At 54.7% G+C, this 19,422-nt stretch overlaps 46 non-coding genes across 46 annotated transcripts; 10 read left to right on the forward strand and 36 right to left on the reverse strand.

The window, feature by feature from the left end:
- Positions 1–261: 261 nt before the first annotated feature.
- Trnag-ucc lies at positions 262–333 on the forward strand. The gene has a single exon. It is a non-coding gene; the product is annotated as a tRNA-Gly (tRNA).
- A 588-nt stretch (positions 334–921) lies between these two features.
- Trnai-aau lies at positions 922–995 on the reverse strand. The gene has a single exon. It is a non-coding gene; the product is annotated as a tRNA-Ile (tRNA).
- A 198-nt stretch (positions 996–1,193) lies between these two features.
- Positions 1,194–1,265, reverse strand: Trnae-uuc. The gene has a single exon. It is a non-coding gene; the product is annotated as a tRNA-Glu (tRNA).
- A 281-nt stretch (positions 1,266–1,546) lies between these two features.
- On the reverse strand, positions 1,547–1,619 carry Trnam-cau. The gene has a single exon. It is a non-coding gene; the product is annotated as a tRNA-Met (tRNA).
- Positions 1,620–1,912: 293 nt separating this feature from the next.
- Trnag-gcc lies at positions 1,913–1,983 on the reverse strand. The gene has a single exon. It is a non-coding gene; the product is annotated as a tRNA-Gly (tRNA).
- Positions 1,984–2,324: 341 nt separating this feature from the next.
- Trnag-ucc lies at positions 2,325–2,396 on the forward strand. The gene has a single exon. It is a non-coding gene; the product is annotated as a tRNA-Gly (tRNA).
- A 586-nt stretch (positions 2,397–2,982) lies between these two features.
- Positions 2,983–3,056, reverse strand: Trnai-aau. Its single transcript has one exon. It is a non-coding gene; the product is annotated as a tRNA-Ile (tRNA).
- A 198-nt stretch (positions 3,057–3,254) lies between these two features.
- Positions 3,255–3,326, reverse strand: Trnae-uuc. Its single transcript has one exon. It is a non-coding gene; the product is annotated as a tRNA-Glu (tRNA).
- A 281-nt stretch (positions 3,327–3,607) lies between these two features.
- Trnam-cau lies at positions 3,608–3,680 on the reverse strand. Its single transcript has one exon. It is a non-coding gene; the product is annotated as a tRNA-Met (tRNA).
- A 293-nt stretch (positions 3,681–3,973) lies between these two features.
- Positions 3,974–4,044, reverse strand: Trnag-gcc. The gene has a single exon. It is a non-coding gene; the product is annotated as a tRNA-Gly (tRNA).
- A 341-nt stretch (positions 4,045–4,385) lies between these two features.
- On the forward strand, positions 4,386–4,457 carry Trnag-ucc. Its single transcript has one exon. It is a non-coding gene; the product is annotated as a tRNA-Gly (tRNA).
- Positions 4,458–5,043: 586 nt separating this feature from the next.
- Positions 5,044–5,117, reverse strand: Trnai-aau. The gene has a single exon. It is a non-coding gene; the product is annotated as a tRNA-Ile (tRNA).
- A 198-nt stretch (positions 5,118–5,315) lies between these two features.
- Trnae-uuc lies at positions 5,316–5,387 on the reverse strand. Its single transcript has one exon. It is a non-coding gene; the product is annotated as a tRNA-Glu (tRNA).
- A 281-nt stretch (positions 5,388–5,668) lies between these two features.
- Trnam-cau lies at positions 5,669–5,741 on the reverse strand. Its single transcript has one exon. It is a non-coding gene; the product is annotated as a tRNA-Met (tRNA).
- A 293-nt stretch (positions 5,742–6,034) lies between these two features.
- Trnag-gcc lies at positions 6,035–6,105 on the reverse strand. The gene has a single exon. It is a non-coding gene; the product is annotated as a tRNA-Gly (tRNA).
- Positions 6,106–6,446: 341 nt separating this feature from the next.
- Trnag-ucc lies at positions 6,447–6,518 on the forward strand. The gene has a single exon. It is a non-coding gene; the product is annotated as a tRNA-Gly (tRNA).
- Positions 6,519–7,094: 576 nt separating this feature from the next.
- On the reverse strand, positions 7,095–7,168 carry Trnai-aau. The gene has a single exon. It is a non-coding gene; the product is annotated as a tRNA-Ile (tRNA).
- Positions 7,169–7,366: 198 nt separating this feature from the next.
- On the reverse strand, positions 7,367–7,438 carry Trnae-uuc. Its single transcript has one exon. It is a non-coding gene; the product is annotated as a tRNA-Glu (tRNA).
- A 281-nt stretch (positions 7,439–7,719) lies between these two features.
- Trnam-cau lies at positions 7,720–7,792 on the reverse strand. Its single transcript has one exon. It is a non-coding gene; the product is annotated as a tRNA-Met (tRNA).
- A 293-nt stretch (positions 7,793–8,085) lies between these two features.
- Trnag-gcc lies at positions 8,086–8,156 on the reverse strand. The gene has a single exon. It is a non-coding gene; the product is annotated as a tRNA-Gly (tRNA).
- A 341-nt stretch (positions 8,157–8,497) lies between these two features.
- Trnag-ucc lies at positions 8,498–8,569 on the forward strand. The gene has a single exon. It is a non-coding gene; the product is annotated as a tRNA-Gly (tRNA).
- Positions 8,570–9,155: 586 nt separating this feature from the next.
- On the reverse strand, positions 9,156–9,229 carry Trnai-aau. Its single transcript has one exon. It is a non-coding gene; the product is annotated as a tRNA-Ile (tRNA).
- A 198-nt stretch (positions 9,230–9,427) lies between these two features.
- Positions 9,428–9,499, reverse strand: Trnae-uuc. The gene has a single exon. It is a non-coding gene; the product is annotated as a tRNA-Glu (tRNA).
- Positions 9,500–9,780: 281 nt separating this feature from the next.
- Positions 9,781–9,853, reverse strand: Trnam-cau. Its single transcript has one exon. It is a non-coding gene; the product is annotated as a tRNA-Met (tRNA).
- A 293-nt stretch (positions 9,854–10,146) lies between these two features.
- Trnag-gcc lies at positions 10,147–10,217 on the reverse strand. The gene has a single exon. It is a non-coding gene; the product is annotated as a tRNA-Gly (tRNA).
- A 341-nt stretch (positions 10,218–10,558) lies between these two features.
- Positions 10,559–10,630, forward strand: Trnag-ucc. Its single transcript has one exon. It is a non-coding gene; the product is annotated as a tRNA-Gly (tRNA).
- Positions 10,631–11,216: 586 nt separating this feature from the next.
- Positions 11,217–11,290, reverse strand: Trnai-aau. The gene has a single exon. It is a non-coding gene; the product is annotated as a tRNA-Ile (tRNA).
- A 198-nt stretch (positions 11,291–11,488) lies between these two features.
- Trnae-uuc lies at positions 11,489–11,560 on the reverse strand. The gene has a single exon. It is a non-coding gene; the product is annotated as a tRNA-Glu (tRNA).
- Positions 11,561–11,841: 281 nt separating this feature from the next.
- Trnam-cau lies at positions 11,842–11,914 on the reverse strand. The gene has a single exon. It is a non-coding gene; the product is annotated as a tRNA-Met (tRNA).
- Positions 11,915–12,207: 293 nt separating this feature from the next.
- On the reverse strand, positions 12,208–12,278 carry Trnag-gcc. Its single transcript has one exon. It is a non-coding gene; the product is annotated as a tRNA-Gly (tRNA).
- Positions 12,279–12,619: 341 nt separating this feature from the next.
- On the forward strand, positions 12,620–12,691 carry Trnag-ucc. Its single transcript has one exon. It is a non-coding gene; the product is annotated as a tRNA-Gly (tRNA).
- Positions 12,692–13,277: 586 nt separating this feature from the next.
- Positions 13,278–13,351, reverse strand: Trnai-aau. The gene has a single exon. It is a non-coding gene; the product is annotated as a tRNA-Ile (tRNA).
- Positions 13,352–13,549: 198 nt separating this feature from the next.
- On the reverse strand, positions 13,550–13,621 carry Trnae-uuc. Its single transcript has one exon. It is a non-coding gene; the product is annotated as a tRNA-Glu (tRNA).
- A 281-nt stretch (positions 13,622–13,902) lies between these two features.
- Positions 13,903–13,975, reverse strand: Trnam-cau. Its single transcript has one exon. It is a non-coding gene; the product is annotated as a tRNA-Met (tRNA).
- Positions 13,976–14,268: 293 nt separating this feature from the next.
- Positions 14,269–14,339, reverse strand: Trnag-gcc. Its single transcript has one exon. It is a non-coding gene; the product is annotated as a tRNA-Gly (tRNA).
- A 341-nt stretch (positions 14,340–14,680) lies between these two features.
- On the forward strand, positions 14,681–14,752 carry Trnag-ucc. The gene has a single exon. It is a non-coding gene; the product is annotated as a tRNA-Gly (tRNA).
- Positions 14,753–15,338: 586 nt separating this feature from the next.
- Trnai-aau lies at positions 15,339–15,412 on the reverse strand. Its single transcript has one exon. It is a non-coding gene; the product is annotated as a tRNA-Ile (tRNA).
- A 198-nt stretch (positions 15,413–15,610) lies between these two features.
- Positions 15,611–15,682, reverse strand: Trnae-uuc. Its single transcript has one exon. It is a non-coding gene; the product is annotated as a tRNA-Glu (tRNA).
- A 281-nt stretch (positions 15,683–15,963) lies between these two features.
- Positions 15,964–16,036, reverse strand: Trnam-cau. Its single transcript has one exon. It is a non-coding gene; the product is annotated as a tRNA-Met (tRNA).
- A 293-nt stretch (positions 16,037–16,329) lies between these two features.
- Positions 16,330–16,400, reverse strand: Trnag-gcc. Its single transcript has one exon. It is a non-coding gene; the product is annotated as a tRNA-Gly (tRNA).
- Positions 16,401–16,741: 341 nt separating this feature from the next.
- On the forward strand, positions 16,742–16,813 carry Trnag-ucc. The gene has a single exon. It is a non-coding gene; the product is annotated as a tRNA-Gly (tRNA).
- A 576-nt stretch (positions 16,814–17,389) lies between these two features.
- Positions 17,390–17,463, reverse strand: Trnai-aau. The gene has a single exon. It is a non-coding gene; the product is annotated as a tRNA-Ile (tRNA).
- Positions 17,464–17,661: 198 nt separating this feature from the next.
- Trnae-uuc lies at positions 17,662–17,733 on the reverse strand. Its single transcript has one exon. It is a non-coding gene; the product is annotated as a tRNA-Glu (tRNA).
- A 281-nt stretch (positions 17,734–18,014) lies between these two features.
- Trnam-cau lies at positions 18,015–18,087 on the reverse strand. The gene has a single exon. It is a non-coding gene; the product is annotated as a tRNA-Met (tRNA).
- A 293-nt stretch (positions 18,088–18,380) lies between these two features.
- Trnag-gcc lies at positions 18,381–18,451 on the reverse strand. Its single transcript has one exon. It is a non-coding gene; the product is annotated as a tRNA-Gly (tRNA).
- Positions 18,452–18,792: 341 nt separating this feature from the next.
- On the forward strand, positions 18,793–18,864 carry Trnag-ucc. Its single transcript has one exon. It is a non-coding gene; the product is annotated as a tRNA-Gly (tRNA).
- The last annotated feature ends 558 nt before the right edge of the window (positions 18,865–19,422 follow it).

Below are 19,422 nucleotides of genomic sequence, written 5' to 3' on the forward strand. Positions count from 1 at the left end.
TTCTGTGGAGAAGATGCTGCAGACGCTGAATCCTGCACTGCACTGCTTAAAGATGCCGCCAGAACGCGGTCCTCTGCGTACTCTTGCGCCGCCGGCGCCGACTCTTGCAAAGGATGCGAAATGTGCGCGGATACGCTGTCCGAATGCGTCTGGATGTGCTCCCCTAGCCTGCCTCGAAATGCGCCTGCCGGGTACGATCACCTTCGGCCGCTGCCGACAGGCGGGAAGCCGACTCAGCGCGGTGGCGGGGCGCTCGCTTGTGCGGTGGTGGTGTAATGGTCAGCATAGTTGCCTTCCAAGCAGTTGATCCGGGTTCGATTCCCGGCCACCGCAGCAGGCTTTTAATTTCGCGTATGAGTACTTTTGCCACGCGCTCTTAAACTATTGTTTTTTCGCCCTCTTACTCGCTGCATACCAGCCCTTAGTGTGTCTCGACTTGTCTCGACTTTGCTCAGCTGACGCGAGAGCTGACGCTCTCAAATCGGCCTATATCAAAACGACAAGCACGAGAAACGACTGAGAGAGGTAAGGAGAGGCGAGGCGAGGCGATGGACACACAGCACGCCCCCTTCATTTCACGGTGGCGTCCTCCCTGGCCGAATCGGGCTGTAGCTCCGAAAACAAAGGGAGAAACAAAAATAGGAAGTAAAACTGCCAATACTGCCCTGTGTTCCCATGCGCTCACCCGCCCAAGTACTGACAAGGGCCAAAGTTGTTACGCATCGGCAATCGGACATTTTCTTTCATTTTCTCTAACCAGTGTATTCAAGATATTATGGCCATTGCCGAGTGAATGCTGTAGTGCTTCCCGACGAGTCGGGTTCGGATCCTCTGTCAACTTCCACGCAGGGTGATGATCATTTGGTCATCACACTCGCCAGCTGAAATCGGCGCTGCCTTTTCGCAGTAGTAAAAGAGAAGTGGCCCGTGGGGGGATCGAACCCACGACCTTCGCGTTATTAGCACGACGCTCTAACCAACTGAGCTAACGGGCCTCGGCAGATGCAGTTGCTCAGCCCTACGCTGGAATCAGGTGGCATGAAGCCATACACCATTCCTATGGTCGTCGTGTGTCTGCTTCCCTAGTCTATATTCTGCTGACGGTCACGAAACAGTAGCTATATTGCGAGCAGGACGGGAAACGGCCGCTCGGACAGCTCAAACTTGTCACGATTCGTGTGGAAAAAATTCCGTTCCGGTACCGGGAATCGAACCCGGGCCTCCTGGGTGAAAGCCAGGTATCCTAGCCACTAGACCACACCGGATGCGGCCGTTTCATTCGACCGTTCGTACGGTCGCTTGTCGCATTGTCGCTCTCTTTGCGAGCATCTTTGCACATACTGACTGGCAAGGCGCGCACCTCAAACGTCGCAGAGCAATGCTTTTGGCTTCATGCTCTGCTGGGAGAAGAGGAATAGGGAAGCTGTATGTAGCAATAACAGGAAGTAAACATTTTCCCGCTGAAGCGTTGAAACGTTGCGGATAACAAACAAGAAATAAGTTGGCGCCCTAGCAACAGCACCACCTTCAGTCACAGAAAATTAGATGCCCCGGGTGAGGATCGAACTCACGACCTTAAGATTATGAGACTTACGCGCTGCCTACTGCGCTACCGAGGCAGGCGATCGTTAGACCTTCTGGAATCTTGGTAAGTACCGAATACAAGTGGTAGAGAGTCTGCACTCCCTGGCTCATTTTTTCTGTTGCTACACGTGCATTCACGGCGCGGCAGGCAACTTGCGATGCTAGGCCGACGCCAGTATGTACAATAGCACGCAGGAGTCCAAACGAGCAGTCGTCCGCGCTGCATGATTGGTTCTTTCCACACGGAATCCCGCGGTTCATTCTCATGGCTCACGCAGTTCGAGTGCGAAAGACACGCAGCACCCCTACCGGAGAAAAAACAAAATGATGCATCGGCCGGGAATCGAACCCGGGCCGCCCGCGTGGCAGGCGAGCATTCTACCACTGAACCACCGATGCTCGGGCCAGCGGTACCTTCACGCTGCTTCCCGAGCAGATGTCTCAAGGGAAAGTGGGACTGCCGTCAAGCGCCGTAGCATTCTGTGGAGAAGATGCTGCAGACGCTGAATCCTGCACTGCACTGCTTAAAGATGCCGCCAGAACGCGGTCCTCTGCGTACTCTTGCGCCGCCGGCGCCGACTCTTGCCAAAGGATGCGAAATGTGCGCGGATACGCTGTCCGAATGCGTCTGGATGTGCTCCCCTAGCCTGCCTCGAAATGCGCCTGCCGGGTACGATCACCTTCGGCCGCTGCCGACAGGCGGGAAGCCGACTCAGCGCGGTGGCGGGGCGCTCGCTTGTGCGGTGGTGGTGTAATGGTCAGCATAGTTGCCTTCCAAGCAGTTGATCCGGGTTCGATTCCCGGCCACCGCAGCAGGCTTTTAATTTCGCGTATGAGTACTTTTGCCACGCGCTCTTAAACTATTGTTTTTTCGCCCTCTTACTCGCTGCATACCAGCCCTTAGTGTGTCTCGACTTGTCTCGACTTTGCTCAGCTGACGCGAGAGCTGACGCTCTCAAATCGGCCTATATCAAAACGACAAGCACGAGAAACGACTGAGAGAGGTAAGGAGAGGCGAGGCGAGGCGATGGACACACAGCACGCCCCCTTCATTTCACGGTGGCGTCTCCCTGGCCGAATCGGGCTGTAGCTCCGAAAACAAAGGAGAAACAAAAATAGGAAGTAAAACTGCCAATACTGCCCTGTGTTCCCATGCGCTCACCCGCCCAAGTACTGACAAGGGCCAAAGTTGTTACGCATCGGCAATCGGACATTTTCTTTCATTTTCTCTAACCAGTGTATTCAAGATATTATGGCCATTGCCGAGTGAATGCTGTAGTGCTTCCCGACGAGTCGGGTTCGGATCCTCTGTCAACTTCCACGCAGGGTGATGATCATTTGGTCATCACACTCGCCAGCTGAAATCGGCGCTGCCTTTTCGCAGTAGTAAAAGAGAAGTGGCCCGTGGGGGGATCGAACCCACGACCTTCGCGTTATTAGCACGACGCTCTAACCAACTGAGCTAACGGGCCTCGGCAGATGCAGTTGCTCAGCCCTACGCTGGAATCAGGTGGCATGAAGCCATACACCATTCCTATGGTCGTCGTGTGTCTGCTTCCCTAGTCTATATTCTGCTGACGGTCACGAAACAGTAGCTATATTGCGAGCAGGACGGGAAACGGCCGCTCGGACAGCTCAAACTTGTCACGATTCGTGTGGAAAAAATTCCGTTCCGGTACCGGGAATCGAACCCGGGCCTCCTGGGTGAAAGCCAGGTATCTTAGCCACTAGACCACACCGGATGCGGCCGTTTCATTCGACCGTTCGTACGGTCGCTTGTCGCATTGTCGCTCTCTTTGCGAGCATCTTTGCACATACTGACTGGCAAGGCGCGCACCTCAAACGTCGCAGAGCAATGCTTTTGGCTTCATGCTCTGCTGGGAGAAGAGGAATAGGGAAGCTGTATGTAGCAATAACAGGAAGTAAACATTTTCCCGCTGAAGCGTTGAAACGTTGCGGATAACAAACAAGAAATAAGTTGGCGCCCTAGCAACAGCACCACCTTCAGTCACAGAAAATTAGATGCCCCGGGTGAGGATCGAACTCACGACCTTAAGATTATGAGACTTACGCGCTGCCTACTGCGCTACCGAGGCAGGCGATCGTTAGACCTTCTGGAATCTTGGTAAGTACCGAATACAAGTGGTAGAGAGTCTGCACTCCCTGGCTCATTTTTTCTGTTGCTACACGTGCATTCACGGCGCGGCAGGCAACTTGCGATGCTAGGCCGACGCCAGTATGTACAATAGCACGCAGGAGTCCAAACGAGCAGTCGTCCGCGCTGCATGATTGGTTCTTTCCACACGGAATCCCGCGGTTCATTCTCATGGCTCACGCAGTTCGAGTGCGAAAGACACGCAGCACCCCTACCGGAGAAAAAACAAAATGATGCATCGGCCGGGAATCGAACCCGGGCCGCCCGCGTGGCAGGCGAGCATTCTACCACTGAACCACCGATGCTCGGGCCAGCGGTACCTTCACGCTGCTTCCCGAGCAGATGTCTCAAGGGAAAGTGGGACTGCCGTCAAGCGCCGTAGCATTCTGTGGAGAAGATGCTGCAGACGCTGAATCCTGCACTGCACTGCTTAAAGATGCCGCCAGAACGCGGTCCTCTGCGTACTCTTGCGCCGCCGGCGCCGACTCTTGCCAAAGGATGCGAAATGTGCGCGGATACGCTGTCCGAATGCGTCTGGATGTGCTCCCCTAGCCTGCCTCGAAATGCGCCTGCCGGGTACGATCACCTTCGGCCGCTGCCGACAGGCGGGAAGCCGACTCAGCGCGGTGGCGGGGCGCTCGCTTGTGCGGTGGTGGTGTAATGGTCAGCATAGTTGCCTTCCAAGCAGTTGATCCGGGTTCGATTCCCGGCCACCGCAGCAGGCTTTTAATTTCGCGTATGAGTACTTTTGCCACGCGCTCTTAAACTATTGTTTTTTCGCCCTCTTACTCGCTGCATACCAGCCCTTAGTGTGTCTCGACTTGTCTCGACTTTGCTCAGCTGACGCGAGAGCTGACGCTCTCAAATCGGCCTATATCAAAACGACAAGCACGAGAAACGACTGAGAGAGGTAAGGAGAGGCGAGGCGAGGCGATGGACACACAGCACGCCCCCTTCATTTCACGGTGGCGTCTCCCTGGCCGAATCGGGCTGTAGCTCCGAAAACAAAGGAGAAACAAAAATAGGAAGTAAAACTGCCAATACTGCCCTGTGTTCCCATGCGCTCACCCGCCCAAGTACTGACAAGGGCCAAAGTTGTTACGCATCGGCAATCGGACATTTTCTTTCATTTTCTCTAACCAGTGTATTCAAGATATTATGGCCATTGCCGAGTGAATGCTGTAGTGCTTCCCGACGAGTCGGGTTCGGATCCTCTGTCAACTTCCACGCAGGGTGATGATCATTTGGTCATCACACTCGCCAGCTGAAATCGGCGCTGCCTTTTCGCAGTAGTAAAAGAGAAGTGGCCCGTGGGGGGATCGAACCCACGACCTTCGCGTTATTAGCACGACGCTCTAACCAACTGAGCTAACGGGCCTCGGCAGATGCAGTTGCTCAGCCCTACGCTGGAATCAGGTGGCATGAAGCCATACACCATTCCTATGGTCGTCGTGTGTCTGCTTCCCTAGTCTATATTCTGCTGACGGTCACGAAACAGTAGCTATATTGCGAGCAGGACGGGAAACGGCCGCTCGGACAGCTCAAACTTGTCACGATTCGTGTGGAAAAAATTCCGTTCCGGTACCGGGAATCGAACCCGGGCCTCCTGGGTGAAAGCCAGGTATCCTAGCCACTAGACCACACCGGATGCGGCCGTTTCATTCGACCGTTCGTACGGTCGCTTGTCGCATTGTCGCTCTCTTTGCGAGCATCTTTGCACATACTGACTGGCAAGGCGCGCACCTCAAACGTCGCAGAGCAATGCTTTTGGCTTCATGCTCTGCTGGGAGAAGAGGAATAGGGAAGCTGTATGTAGCAATAACAGGAAGTAAACATTTTCCCGCTGAAGCGTTGAAACGTTGCGGATAACAAACAAGAAATAAGTTGGCGCCCTAGCAACAGCACCACCTTCAGTCACAGAAAATTAGATGCCCCGGGTGAGGATCGAACTCACGACCTTAAGATTATGAGACTTACGCGCTGCCTACTGCGCTACCGAGGCAGGCGATCGTTAGACCTTCTGGAATCTTGGTAAGTACCGAATACAAGTGGTAGAGAGTCTGCACTCCCTGGCTCATTTTTTCTGTTGCTACACGTGCATTCACGGCGCGGCAGGCAACTTGCGATGCTAGGCCGACGCCAGTATGTACAATAGCACGCAGGAGTCCAAACGAGCAGTCGTCCGCGCTGCATGATTGGTTCTTTCCACACGGAATCCCGCGGTTCATTCTCATGGCTCACGCAGTTCGAGTGCGAAAGACACGCAGCACCCCTACCGGAGAAAAAACAAAATGATGCATCGGCCGGGAATCGAACCCGGGCCGCCCGCGTGGCAGGCGAGCATTCTACCACTGAACCACCGATGCTCGGGCCAGCGGTACCTTCACGCTGCTTCCCGAGCAGATGTCTCAAGGGAAAGTGGGACTGCCGTCAAGCGCCGTAGCATTCTGTGGAGAAGATGCTGCAGACGCTGAATCCTGCACTGCACTGCTTAAAGATGCCGCCAGAACGCGGTCCTCTGCGTACTCTTGCGCCGCCGGCGCCGACTCTTGCCAAAGGATGCGAAATGTGCGCGGATACGCTGTCCGAATGCGTCTGGATGTGCTCCCCTAGCCTGCCTCGAAATGCGCCTGCCGGGTACGATCACCTTCGGCCGCTGCCGACAGGCGGGAAGCCGACTCAGCGCGGTGGCGGGGCGCTCGCTTGTGCGGTGGTGGTGTAATGGTCAGCATAGTTGCCTTCCAAGCAGTTGATCCGGGTTCGATTCCCGGCCACCGCAGCAGGCTTTTAATTTCGCGTATGAGTACTTTTGCCACGCGCTCTTAAACTATTGTTTTTTCGCCCTCTTACTCGCTGCATACCAGCCCTTAGTGTGTCTCGACTTGTCTCGACTTTGCTCAGCTGACGCGAGAGCTGACGCTCTCAAATCGGCCTATATCAAAACGACAAGCACGAGAAACGACTGAGAGAGGTAAGGAGAGGCGAGGCGAGGCGATGGACACACAGCACGCCCCCTTCATTTCACGGTGGCGTCTCCCTGGCCGAATCGGGCTGTAGCTCCGAAAACAAAGGAGAAACAAAAATAGGAAGTAAAACTGCCAATACTGCCCTGTGTTCCCATGCGCTCACCCGCCCAAGTACTGACAAGGGCCAAAGTTGTTACGCATCGGCAATCGGACATTTTCTCTAACCAGTGTATTCAAGATATTATGGCCATTGCCGAGTGAATGCTGTAGTGCTTCCCGACGAGTCGGGTTCGGATCCTCTGTCAACTTCCACGCAGGGTGATGATCATTTGGTCATCACACTCGCCAGCTGAAATCGGCGCTGCCTTTTCGCAGTAGTAAAAGAGAAGTGGCCCGTGGGGGGATCGAACCCACGACCTTCGCGTTATTAGCACGACGCTCTAACCAACTGAGCTAACGGGCCTCGGCAGATGCAGTTGCTCAGCCCTACGCTGGAATCAGGTGGCATGAAGCCATACACCATTCCTATGGTCGTCGTGTGTCTGCTTCCCTAGTCTATATTCTGCTGACGGTCACGAAACAGTAGCTATATTGCGAGCAGGACGGGAAACGGCCGCTCGGACAGCTCAAACTTGTCACGATTCGTGTGGAAAAAATTCCGTTCCGGTACCGGGAATCGAACCCGGGCCTCCTGGGTGAAAGCCAGGTATCCTAGCCACTAGACCACACCGGATGCGGCCGTTTCATTCGACCGTTCGTACGGTCGCTTGTCGCATTGTCGCTCTCTTTGCGAGCATCTTTGCACATACTGACTGGCAAGGCGCGCACCTCAAACGTCGCAGAGCAATGCTTTTGGCTTCATGCTCTGCTGGGAGAAGAGGAATAGGGAAGCTGTATGTAGCAATAACAGGAAGTAAACATTTTCCCGCTGAAGCGTTGAAACGTTGCGGATAACAAACAAGAAATAAGTTGGCGCCCTAGCAACAGCACCACCTTCAGTCACAGAAAATTAGATGCCCCGGGTGAGGATCGAACTCACGACCTTAAGATTATGAGACTTACGCGCTGCCTACTGCGCTACCGAGGCAGGCGATCGTTAGACCTTCTGGAATCTTGGTAAGTACCGAATACAAGTGGTAGAGAGTCTGCACTCCCTGGCTCATTTTTTCTGTTGCTACACGTGCATTCACGGCGCGGCAGGCAACTTGCGATGCTAGGCCGACGCCAGTATGTACAATAGCACGCAGGAGTCCAAACGAGCAGTCGTCCGCGCTGCATGATTGGTTCTTTCCACACGGAATCCCGCGGTTCATTCTCATGGCTCACGCAGTTCGAGTGCGAAAGACACGCAGCACCCCTACCGGAGAAAAAACAAAATGATGCATCGGCCGGGAATCGAACCCGGGCCGCCCGCGTGGCAGGCGAGCATTCTACCACTGAACCACCGATGCTCGGGCCAGCGGTACCTTCACGCTGCTTCCCGAGCAGATGTCTCAAGGGAAAGTGGGACTGCCGTCAAGCGCCGTAGCATTCTGTGGAGAAGATGCTGCAGACGCTGAATCCTGCACTGCACTGCTTAAAGATGCCGCCAGAACGCGGTCCTCTGCGTACTCTTGCGCCGCCGGCGCCGACTCTTGCCAAAGGATGCGAAATGTGCGCGGATACGCTGTCCGAATGCGTCTGGATGTGCTCCCCTAGCCTGCCTCGAAATGCGCCTGCCGGGTACGATCACCTTCGGCCGCTGCCGACAGGCGGGAAGCCGACTCAGCGCGGTGGCGGGGCGCTCGCTTGTGCGGTGGTGGTGTAATGGTCAGCATAGTTGCCTTCCAAGCAGTTGATCCGGGTTCGATTCCCGGCCACCGCAGCAGGCTTTTAATTTCGCGTATGAGTACTTTTGCCACGCGCTCTTAAACTATTGTTTTTTCGCCCTCTTACTCGCTGCATACCAGCCCTTAGTGTGTCTCGACTTGTCTCGACTTTGCTCAGCTGACGCGAGAGCTGACGCTCTCAAATCGGCCTATATCAAAACGACAAGCACGAGAAACGACTGAGAGAGGTAAGGAGAGGCGAGGCGAGGCGATGGACACACAGCACGCCCCCTTCATTTCACGGTGGCGTCTCCCTGGCCGAATCGGGCTGTAGCTCCGAAAACAAAGGAGAAACAAAAATAGGAAGTAAAACTGCCAATACTGCCCTGTGTTCCCATGCGCTCACCCGCCCAAGTACTGACAAGGGCCAAAGTTGTTACGCATCGGCAATCGGACATTTTCTTTCATTTTCTCTAACCAGTGTATTCAAGATATTATGGCCATTGCCGAGTGAATGCTGTAGTGCTTCCCGACGAGTCGGGTTCGGATCCTCTGTCAACTTCCACGCAGGGTGATGATCATTTGGTCATCACACTCGCCAGCTGAAATCGGCGCTGCCTTTTCGCAGTAGTAAAAGAGAAGTGGCCCGTGGGGGGATCGAACCCACGACCTTCGCGTTATTAGCACGACGCTCTAACCAACTGAGCTAACGGGCCTCGGCAGATGCAGTTGCTCAGCCCTACGCTGGAATCAGGTGGCATGAAGCCATACACCATTCCTATGGTCGTCGTGTGTCTGCTTCCCTAGTCTATATTCTGCTGACGGTCACGAAACAGTAGCTATATTGCGAGCAGGACGGGAAACGGCCGCTCGGACAGCTCAAACTTGTCACGATTCGTGTGGAAAAAATTCCGTTCCGGTACCGGGAATCGAACCCGGGCCTCCTGGGTGAAAGCCAGGTATCCTAGCCACTAGACCACACCGGATGCGGCCGTTTCATTCGACCGTTCGTACGGTCGCTTGTCGCATTGTCGCTCTCTTTGCGAGCATCTTTGCACATACTGACTGGCAAGGCGCGCACCTCAAACGTCGCAGAGCAATGCTTTTGGCTTCATGCTCTGCTGGGAGAAGAGGAATAGGGAAGCTGTATGTAGCAATAACAGGAAGTAAACATTTTCCCGCTGAAGCGTTGAAACGTTGCGGATAACAAACAAGAAATAAGTTGGCGCCCTAGCAACAGCACCACCTTCAGTCACAGAAAATTAGATGCCCCGGGTGAGGATCGAACTCACGACCTTAAGATTATGAGACTTACGCGCTGCCTACTGCGCTACCGAGGCAGGCGATCGTTAGACCTTCTGGAATCTTGGTAAGTACCGAATACAAGTGGTAGAGAGTCTGCACTCCCTGGCTCATTTTTTCTGTTGCTACACGTGCATTCACGGCGCGGCAGGCAACTTGCGATGCTAGGCCGACGCCAGTATGTACAATAGCACGCAGGAGTCCAAACGAGCAGTCGTCCGCGCTGCATGATTGGTTCTTTCCACACGGAATCCCGCGGTTCATTCTCATGGCTCACGCAGTTCGAGTGCGAAAGACACGCAGCACCCCTACCGGAGAAAAAACAAAATGATGCATCGGCCGGGAATCGAACCCGGGCCGCCAGCGTGGCAGGCGAGCATTCTACCACTGAACCACCGATGCTCGGGCCAGCGGTACCTTCACGCTGCTTCCCGAGCAGATGTCTCAAGGGAAAGTGGGATTGCCGTCAAGCGCCGTAGCATTCTGTGGAGAAGATGCTGCAGACGCTGAATCCTGCACTGCACTGCTTAAAGATGCCGCCAGAACGCGGTCCTCTGCGTACTCTTGCGCCGCCGGCGCCGACTCTTGCCAAAGGATGCGAAATGTGCGCGGATACGCTGTCCGAATGCGTCTGGATGTGCTCCCCTAGCCTGCCTCGAAATGCGCCTGCCGGGTACGATCACCTTCGGCCGCTGCCGACAGGCGGGAAGCCGACTCAGCGCGGTGGCGGGGCGCTCGCTTGTGCGGTGGTGGTGTAATGGTCAGCATAGTTGCCTTCCAAGCAGTTGATCCGGGTTCGATTCCCGGCCACCGCAGCAGGCTTTTAATTTCGCGTATGAGTACTTTTGCCACGCGCTCTTAAACTATTGTTTTTTCGCCCTCTTACTCGCTGCATACCAGCCCTTAGTGTGTCTCGACTTGTCTCGACTTTGCTCAGCTGACGCGAGAGCTGACGCTCTCAAATCGGCCTATATCAAAACGACAAGCACGAGAAACGACTGAGAGAGGTAAGGAGAGGCGAGGCGAGGCGATGGACACACAGCACGCCCCCTTCATTTCACGGTGGCGTCTCCCTGGCCGAATCGGGCTGTAGCTCCGAAAACAAAGGAGAAACAAAAATAGGAAGTAAAACTGCCAATACTGCCCTGTGTTCCCATGCGCTCACCCGCCCAAGTACTGACAAGGGCCAAAGTTGTTACGCATCGGCAATCGGACATTTTCTTTCATTTTCTCTAACCAGTGTATTCAAGATATTATGGCCATTGCCGAGTGAATGCTGTAGTGCTTCCCGACGAGTCGGGTTCGGATCCTCTGTCAACTTCCACGCAGGGTGATGATCATTTGGTCATCACACTCGCCAGCTGAAATCGGCGCTGCCTTTTCGCAGTAGTAAAAGAGAAGTGGCCCGTGGGGGGATCGAACCCACGACCTTCGCGTTATTAGCACGACGCTCTAACCAACTGAGCTAACGGGCCTCGGCAGATGCAGTTGCTCAGCCCTACGCTGGAATCAGGTGGCATGAAGCCATACACCATTCCTATGGTCGTCGTGTGTCTGCTTCCCTAGTCTATATTCTGCTGACGGTCACGAAACAGTAGCTATATTGCGAGCAGGACGGGAAACGGCCGCTCGGACAGCTCAAACTTGTCACGATTCGTGTGGAAAAAATTCCGTTCCGGTACCGGGAATCGAACCCGGGCCTCCTGGGTGAAAGCCAGGTATCCTAGCCACTAGACCACACCGGATGCGGCCGTTTCATTCGACCGTTCGTACGGTCGCTTGTCGCATTGTCGCTCTCTTTGCGAGCATCTTTGCACATACTGACTGGCAAGGCGCGCACCTCAAACGTCGCAGAGCAATGCTTTTGGCTTCATGCTCTGCTGGGAGAAGAGGAATAGGGAAGCTGTATGTAGCAATAACAGGAAGTAAACATTTTCCCGCTGAAGCGTTGAAACGTTGCGGATAACAAACAAGAAATAAGTTGGCGCCCTAGCAACAGCACCACCTTCAGTCACAGAAAATTAGATGCCCCGGGTGAGGATCGAACTCACGACCTTAAGATTATGAGACTTACGCGCTGCCTACTGCGCTACCGAGGCAGGCGATCGTTAGACCTTCTGGAATCTTGGTAAGTACCGAATACAAGTGGTAGAGAGTCTGCACTCCCTGGCTCATTTTTTCTGTTGCTACACGTGCATTCACGGCGCGGCAGGCAACTTGCGATGCTAGGCCGACGCCAGTATGTACAATAGCACGCAGGAGTCCAAACGAGCAGTCGTCCGCGCTGCATGATTGGTTCTTTCCACACGGAATCCCGCGGTTCATTCTCATGGCTCACGCAGTTCGAGTGCGAAAGACACGCAGCACCCCTACCGGAGAAAAAACAAAATGATGCATCGGCCGGGAATCGAACCCGGGCCGCCCGCGTGGCAGGCGAGCATTCTACCACTGAACCACCGATGCTCGGGCCAGCGGTACCTTCACGCTGCTTCCCGAGCAGATGTCTCAAGGGAAAGTGGGACTGCCGTCAAGCGCCGTAGCATTCTGTGGAGAAGATGCTGCAGACGCTGAATCCTGCACTGCACTGCTTAAAGATGCCGCCAGAACGCGGTCCTCTGCGTACTCTTGCGCCGCCGGCGCCGACTCTTGCCAAAGGATGCGAAATGTGCGCGGATACGCTGTCCGAATGCGTCTGGATGTGCTCCCCTAGCCTGCCTCGAAATGCGCCTGCCGGGTACGATCACCTTCGGCCGCTGCCGACAGGCGGGAAGCCGACTCAGCGCGGTGGCGGGGCGCTCGCTTGTGCGGTGGTGGTGTAATGGTCAGCATAGTTGCCTTCCAAGCAGTTGATCCGGGTTCGATTCCCGGCCACCGCAGCAGGCTTTTAATTTCGCGTATGAGTACTTTTGCCACGCGCTCTTAAACTATTGTTTTTTCGCCCTCTTACTCGCTGCATACCAGCCCTTAGTGTGTCTCGACTTGTCTCGACTTTGCTCAGCTGACGCGAGAGCTGACGCTCTCAAATCGGCCTATATCAAAACGACAAGCACGAGAAACGACTGAGAGAGGTAAGGAGAGGCGAGGCGAGGCGATGGACACACAGCACGCCCCCTTCATTTCACGGTGGCGTCTCCCTGGCCGAATCGGGCTGTAGCTCCGAAAACAAAGGAGAAACAAAAATAGGAAGTAAAACTGCCAATACTGCCCTGTGTTCCCATGCGCTCACCCGCCCAAGTACTGACAAGGGCCAAAGTTGTTACGCATCGGCAATCGGACATTTTCTTTCATTTTCTCTAACCAGTGTATTCAAGATATTATGGCCATTGCCGAGTGAATGCTGTAGTGCTTCCCGACGAGTCGGGTTCGGATCCTCTGTCAACTTCCACGCAGGGTGATGATCATTTGGTCATCACACTCGCCAGCTGAAATCGGCGCTGCCTTTTCGCAGTAGTAAAAGAGAAGTGGCCCGTGGGGGGATCGAACCCACGACCTTCGCGTTATTAGCACGACGCTCTAACCAACTGAGCTAACGGGCCTCGGCAGATGCAGTTGCTCAGCCCTACGCTGGAATCAGGTGGCATGAAGCCATACACCATTCCTATGGTCGTCGTGTGTCTGCTTCCCTAGTCTATATTCTGCTGACGGTCACGAAACAGTAGCTATATTGCGAGCAGGACGGGAAACGGCCGCTCGGACAGCTCAAACTTGTCACGATTCGTGTGGAAAAAATTCCGTTCCGGTACCGGGAATCGAACCCGGGCCTCCTGGGTGAAAGCCAGGTATCCTAGCCACTAGACCACACCGGATGCGGCCGTTTCATTCGACCGTTCGTACGGTCGCTTGTCGCATTGTCGCTCTCTTTGCGAGCATCTTTGCACATACTGACTGGCAAGGCGCGCACCTCAAACGTCGCAGAGCAATGCTTTTGGCTTCATGCTCTGCTGGGAGAAGAGGAATAGGGAAGCTGTATGTAGCAATAACAGGAAGTAAACATTTTCCCGCTGAAGCGTTGAAACGTTGCGGATAACAAACAAGAAATAAGTTGGCGCCCTAGCAACAGCACCACCTTCAGTCACAGAAAATTAGATGCCCCGGGTGAGGATCGAACTCACGACCTTAAGATTATGAGACTTACGCGCTGCCTACTGCGCTACCGAGGCAGGCGATCGTTAGACCTTCTGGAATCTTGGTAAGTACCGAATACAAGTGGTAGAGAGTCTGCACTCCCTGGCTCATTTTTTCTGTTGCTACACGTGCATTCACGGCGCGGCAGGCAACTTGCGATGCTAGGCCGACGCCAGTATGTACAATAGCACGCAGGAGTCCAAACGAGCAGTCGTCCGCGCTGCATGATTGGTTCTTTCCACACGGAATCCCGCGGTTCATTCTCATGGCTCACGCAGTTCGAGTGCGAAAGACACGCAGCACCCCTACCGGAGAAAAAACAAAATGATGCATCGGCCGGGAATCGAACCCGGGCCGCCCGCGTGGCAGGCGAGCATTCTACCACTGAACCACCGATGCTCGGGCCAGCGGTACCTTCACGCTGCTTCCCGAGCAGATGTCTCAAGGGAAAGTGGGACTGCCGTCAAGCGCCGTAGCATTCTGTGGAGAAGATGCTGCAGACGCTGAATCCTGCACTGCACTGCTTAAAGATGCCGCCAGAACGCGGTCCTCTGCGTACTCTTGCGCCGCCGGCGCCGACTCTTGCCAAAGGATGCGAAATGTGCGCGGATACGCTGTCCGAATGCGTCTGGATGTGCTCCCCTAGCCTGCCTCGAAATGCGCCTGCCGGGTACGATCACCTTCGGCCGCTGCCGACAGGCGGGAAGCCGACTCAGCGCGGTGGCGGGGCGCTCGCTTGTGCGGTGGTGGTGTAATGGTCAGCATAGTTGCCTTCCAAGCAGTTGATCCGGGTTCGATTCCCGGCCACCGCAGCAGGCTTTTAATTTCGCGTATGAGTACTTTTGCCACGCGCTCTTAAACTATTGTTTTTTCGCCCTCTTACTCGCTGCATACCAGCCCTTAGTGTGTCTCGACTTGTCTCGACTTTGCTCAGCTGACGCGAGAGCTGACGCTCTCAAATCGGCCTATATCAAAACGACAAGCACGAGAAACGACTGAGAGAGGTAAGGAGAGGCGAGGCGAGGCGATGGACACACAGCACGCCCCCTTCATTTCACGGTGGCGTCTCCCTGGCCGAATCGGGCTGTAGCTCCGAAAACAAAGGAGAAACAAAAATAGGAAGTAAAACTGCCAATACTGCCCTGTGTTCCCATGCGCTCACCCGCCCAAGTACTGACAAGGGCCAAAGTTGTTACGCATCGGCAATCGGACATTTTCTTTCATTTTCTCTAACCAGTGTATTCAAGATATTATGGCCATTGCCGAGTGAATGCTGTAGTGCTTCCCGACGAGTCGGGTTCGGATCCTCTGTCAACTTCCACGCAGGGTGATGATCATTTGGTCATCACACTCGCCAGCTGAAATCGGCGCTGCCTTTTCGCAGTAGTAAAAGAGAAGTGGCCCGTGGGGGGATCGAACCCACGACCTTCGCGTTATTAGCACGACGCTCTAACCAACTGAGCTAACGGGCCTCGGCAGATGCAGTTGCTCAGCCCTACGCTGGAATCAGGTGGCATGAAGCCATACACCATTCCTATGGTCGTCGTGTGTCTGCTTCCCTAGTCTATATTCTGCTGACGGTCACGAAACAGTAGCTATATTGCGAGCAGGACGGGAAACGGCCGCTCGGACAGCTCAAACTTGTCACGATTCGTGTGGAAAAAATTCCGTTCCGGTACCGGGAATCGAACCCGGGCCTCCTGGGTGAAAGCCAGGTATCCTAGCCACTAGACCACACCGGATGCGGCCGTTTCATTCGACCGTTCGTACGGTCGCTTGTCGCATTGTCGCTCTCTTTGCGAGCATCTTTGCACATACTGACTGGCAAGGCGCGCACCTCAAACGTCGCAGAGCAATGCTTTTGGCTTCATGCTCTGCTGGGAGAAGAGGAATAGGGAAGCTGTATGTAGCAATAACAGGAAGTAAACATTTTCCCGCTGAAGCGTTGAAACGTTGCGGATAACAAACAAGAAATAAGTTGGCGCCCTAGCAACAGCACCACCTTCAGTCACAGAAAATTAGATGCCCCGGGTGAGGATCGAACTCACGACCTTAAGATTATGAGACTTACGCGCTGCCTACTGCGCTACCGAGGCAGGCGATCGTTAGACCTTCTGGAATCTTGGTAAGTACCGAATACAAGTGGTAGAGAGTCTGCACTCCCTGGCTCATTTTTTCTGTTGCTACACGTGCATTCACGGCGCGGCAGGCAACTTGCGATGCTAGGCCGACGCCAGTATGTACAATAGCACGCAGGAGTCCAAACGAGCAGTCGTCCGCGCTGCATGATTGGTTCTTTCCACACGGAATCCCGCGGTTCATTCTCATGGCTCACGCAGTTCGAGTGCGAAAGACACGCAGCACCCCTACCGGAGAAAAAACAAAATGATGCATCGGCCGGGAATCGAACCCGGGCCGCCCGCGTGGCAGGCGAGCATTCTACCACTGAACCACCGATGCTCGGGCCAGCGGTACCTTCACGCTGCTTCCCGAGCAGATGTCTCAAGGGAAAGTGGGACTGCCGTCAAGCGCCGTAGCATTCTGTGGAGAAGATGCTGCAGACGCTGAATCCTGCACTGCACTGCTTAAAGATGCCGCCAGAACGCGGTCCTCTGCGTACTCTTGCGCCGCCGGCGCCGACTCTTGCCAAAGGATGCGAAATGTGCGCGGATACGCTGTCCGAATGCGTCTGGATGTGCTCCCCTAGCCTGCCTCGAAATGCGCCTGCCGGGTACGATCACCTTCGGCCGCTGCCGACAGGCGGGAAGCCGACTCAGCGCGGTGGCGGGGCGCTCGCTTGTGCGGTGGTGGTGTAATGGTCAGCATAGTTGCCTTCCAAGCAGTTGATCCGGGTTCGATTCCCGGCCACCGCAGCAGGCTTTTAATTTCGCGTATGAGTACTTTTGCCACGCGCTCTTAAACTATTGTTTTTTCGCCCTCTTACTCGCTGCATACCAGCCCTTAGTGTGTCTCGACTTGTCTCGACTTTGCTCAGCTGACGCGAGAGCTGACGCTCTCAAATCGGCCTATATCAAAACGACAAGCACGAGAAACGACTGAGAGAGGTAAGGAGAGGCGAGGCGAGGCGATGGACACACAGCACGCCCCCTTCATTTCACGGTGGCGTCTCCCTGGCCGAATCGGGCTGTAGCTCCGAAAACAAAGGAGAAACAAAAATAGGAAGTAAAACTGCCAATACTGCCCTGTGTTCCCATGCGCTCACCCGCCCAAGTACTGACAAGGGCCAAAGTTGTTACGCATCGGCAATCGGACATTTTCTCTAACCAGTGTATTCAAGATATTATGGCCATTGCCGAGTGAATGCTGTAGTGCTTCCCGACGAGTCGGGTTCGGATCCTCTGTCAACTTCCACGCAGGGTGATGATCATTTGGTCATCACACTCGCCAGCTGAAATCGGCGCTGCCTTTTCGCAGTAGTAAAAGAGAAGTGGCCCGTGGGGGGATCGAACCCACGACCTTCGCGTTATTAGCACGACGCTCTAACCAACTGAGCTAACGGGCCTCGGCAGATGCAGTTGCTCAGCCCTACGCTGGAATCAGGTGGCATGAAGCCATACACCATTCCCATGGTCGTCGTGTGTCTGCTTCCCTAGTCTATATTCTGCTGACGGTCACGAAACAGTAGCTATATTGCGAGCAGGACGGGAAACGGCCGCTCGGACAGCTCAAACTTGTCACGATTCGTGTGGAAAAAATTCCGTTCCGGTACCGGGAATCGAACCCGGGCCTCCTGGGTGAAAGCCAGGTATCCTAGCCACTAGACCACACCGGATGCGGCCGTTTCATTCGACCGTTCGTACGGTCGCTTGTCGCATTGTCGCTCTCTTTGCGAGCATCTTTGCACATACTGACTGGCAAGGCGCGCACCTCAAACGTCGCAGAGCAATGCTTTTGGCTTCATGCTCTGCTGGGAGAAGAGGAATAGGGAAGCTGTATGTAGCAATAACAGGAAGTAAACATTTTCCCGCTGAAGCGTTGAAACGTTGCGGATAACAAACAAGAAATAAGTTGGCGCCCTAGCAACAGCACCACCTTCAGTCACAGAAAATTAGATGCCCCGGGTGAGGATCGAACTCACGACCTTAAGATTATGAGACTTACGCGCTGCCTACTGCGCTACCGAGGCAGGCGATCGTTAGACCTTCTGGAATCTTGGTAAGTACCGAATACAAGTGGTAGAGAGTCTGCACTCCCTGGCTCATTTTTTCTGTTGCTACACGTGCATTCACGGCGCGGCAGGCAACTTGCGATGCTAGGCCGACGCCAGTATGTACAATAGCACGCAGGAGTCCAAACGAGCAGTCGTCCGCGCTGCATGATTGGTTCTTTCCACACGGAATCCCGCGGTTCATTCTCATGGCTCACGCAGTTCGAGTGCGAAAGACACGCAGCACCCCTACCGGAGAAAAAACAAAATGATGCATCGGCCGGGAATCGAACCCGGGCCGCCCGCGTGGCAGGCGAGCATTCTACCACTGAACCACCGATGCTCGGGCCAGCGGTACCTTCACGCTGCTTCCCGAGCAGATGTCTCAAGGGAAAGTGGGACTGCCGTCAAGCGCCGTAGCATTCTGTGGAGAAGATGCTGCAGACGCTGAATCCTGCACTGCACTGCTTAAAGATGCCGCCAGAACGCGGTCCTCTGCGTACTCTTGCGCCGCCGGCGCCGACTCTTGCCAAAGGATGCGAAATGTGCGCGGATACGCTGTCCGAATGCGTCTGGATGTGCTCCCCTAGCCTGCCTCGAAATGCGCCTGCCGGGTACGATCACCTTCGGCCGCTGCCGACAGGCGGGAAGCCGACTCAGCGCGGTGGCGGGGCGCTCGCTTGTGCGGTGGTGGTGTAATGGTCAGCATAGTTGCCTTCCAAGCAGTTGATCCGGGTTCGATTCCCGGCCACCGCAGCAGGCTTTTAATTTCGCGTATGAGTACTTTTGCCACGCGCTCTTAAACTATTGTTTTTTCGCCCTCTTACTCGCTGCATACCAGCCCTTAGTGTGTCTCGACTTGTCTCGACTTTGCTCAGCTGACGCGAGAGCTGACGCTCTCAAATCGGCCTATATCAAAACGACAAGCACGAGAAACGACTGAGAGAGGTAAGGAGAGGCGAGGCGAGGCGATGGACACACAGCACGCCCCCTTCATTTCACGGTGGCGTCTCCCTGGCCGAATCGGGCTGTAGCTCCGAAAACAAAGGAGAAACAAAAATAGGAAGTAAAACTGCCAATACTGCCCTGTGTTCCCATGCGCTCACCCGCCCAAGTACTGACAAGGGCCAAAGTTGTTACGCATCGGCAATCGGACATTTTCTTTCATTTTCTCTAACCAGTGTATTCAAGATATTATGGCCATTGCCGAGTGAATGCTGTAGTGCTTCCCGACGAGTCGGGTTCGGATCCTCTGTCAACTTCCACGCAGGGTGATGATCATTTGGTCATCACACTCGCCAGCTGAAATCGGCG

Source organism: Schistocerca americana, unplaced genomic scaffold (genome assembly GCF_021461395.2).
Source record: "Schistocerca americana isolate TAMUIC-IGC-003095 unplaced genomic scaffold, iqSchAmer2.1 HiC_scaffold_133, whole genome shotgun sequence".
NCBI classification, from domain to species: Eukaryota; Metazoa; Arthropoda; class Insecta; order Orthoptera; family Acrididae; genus Schistocerca; species Schistocerca americana.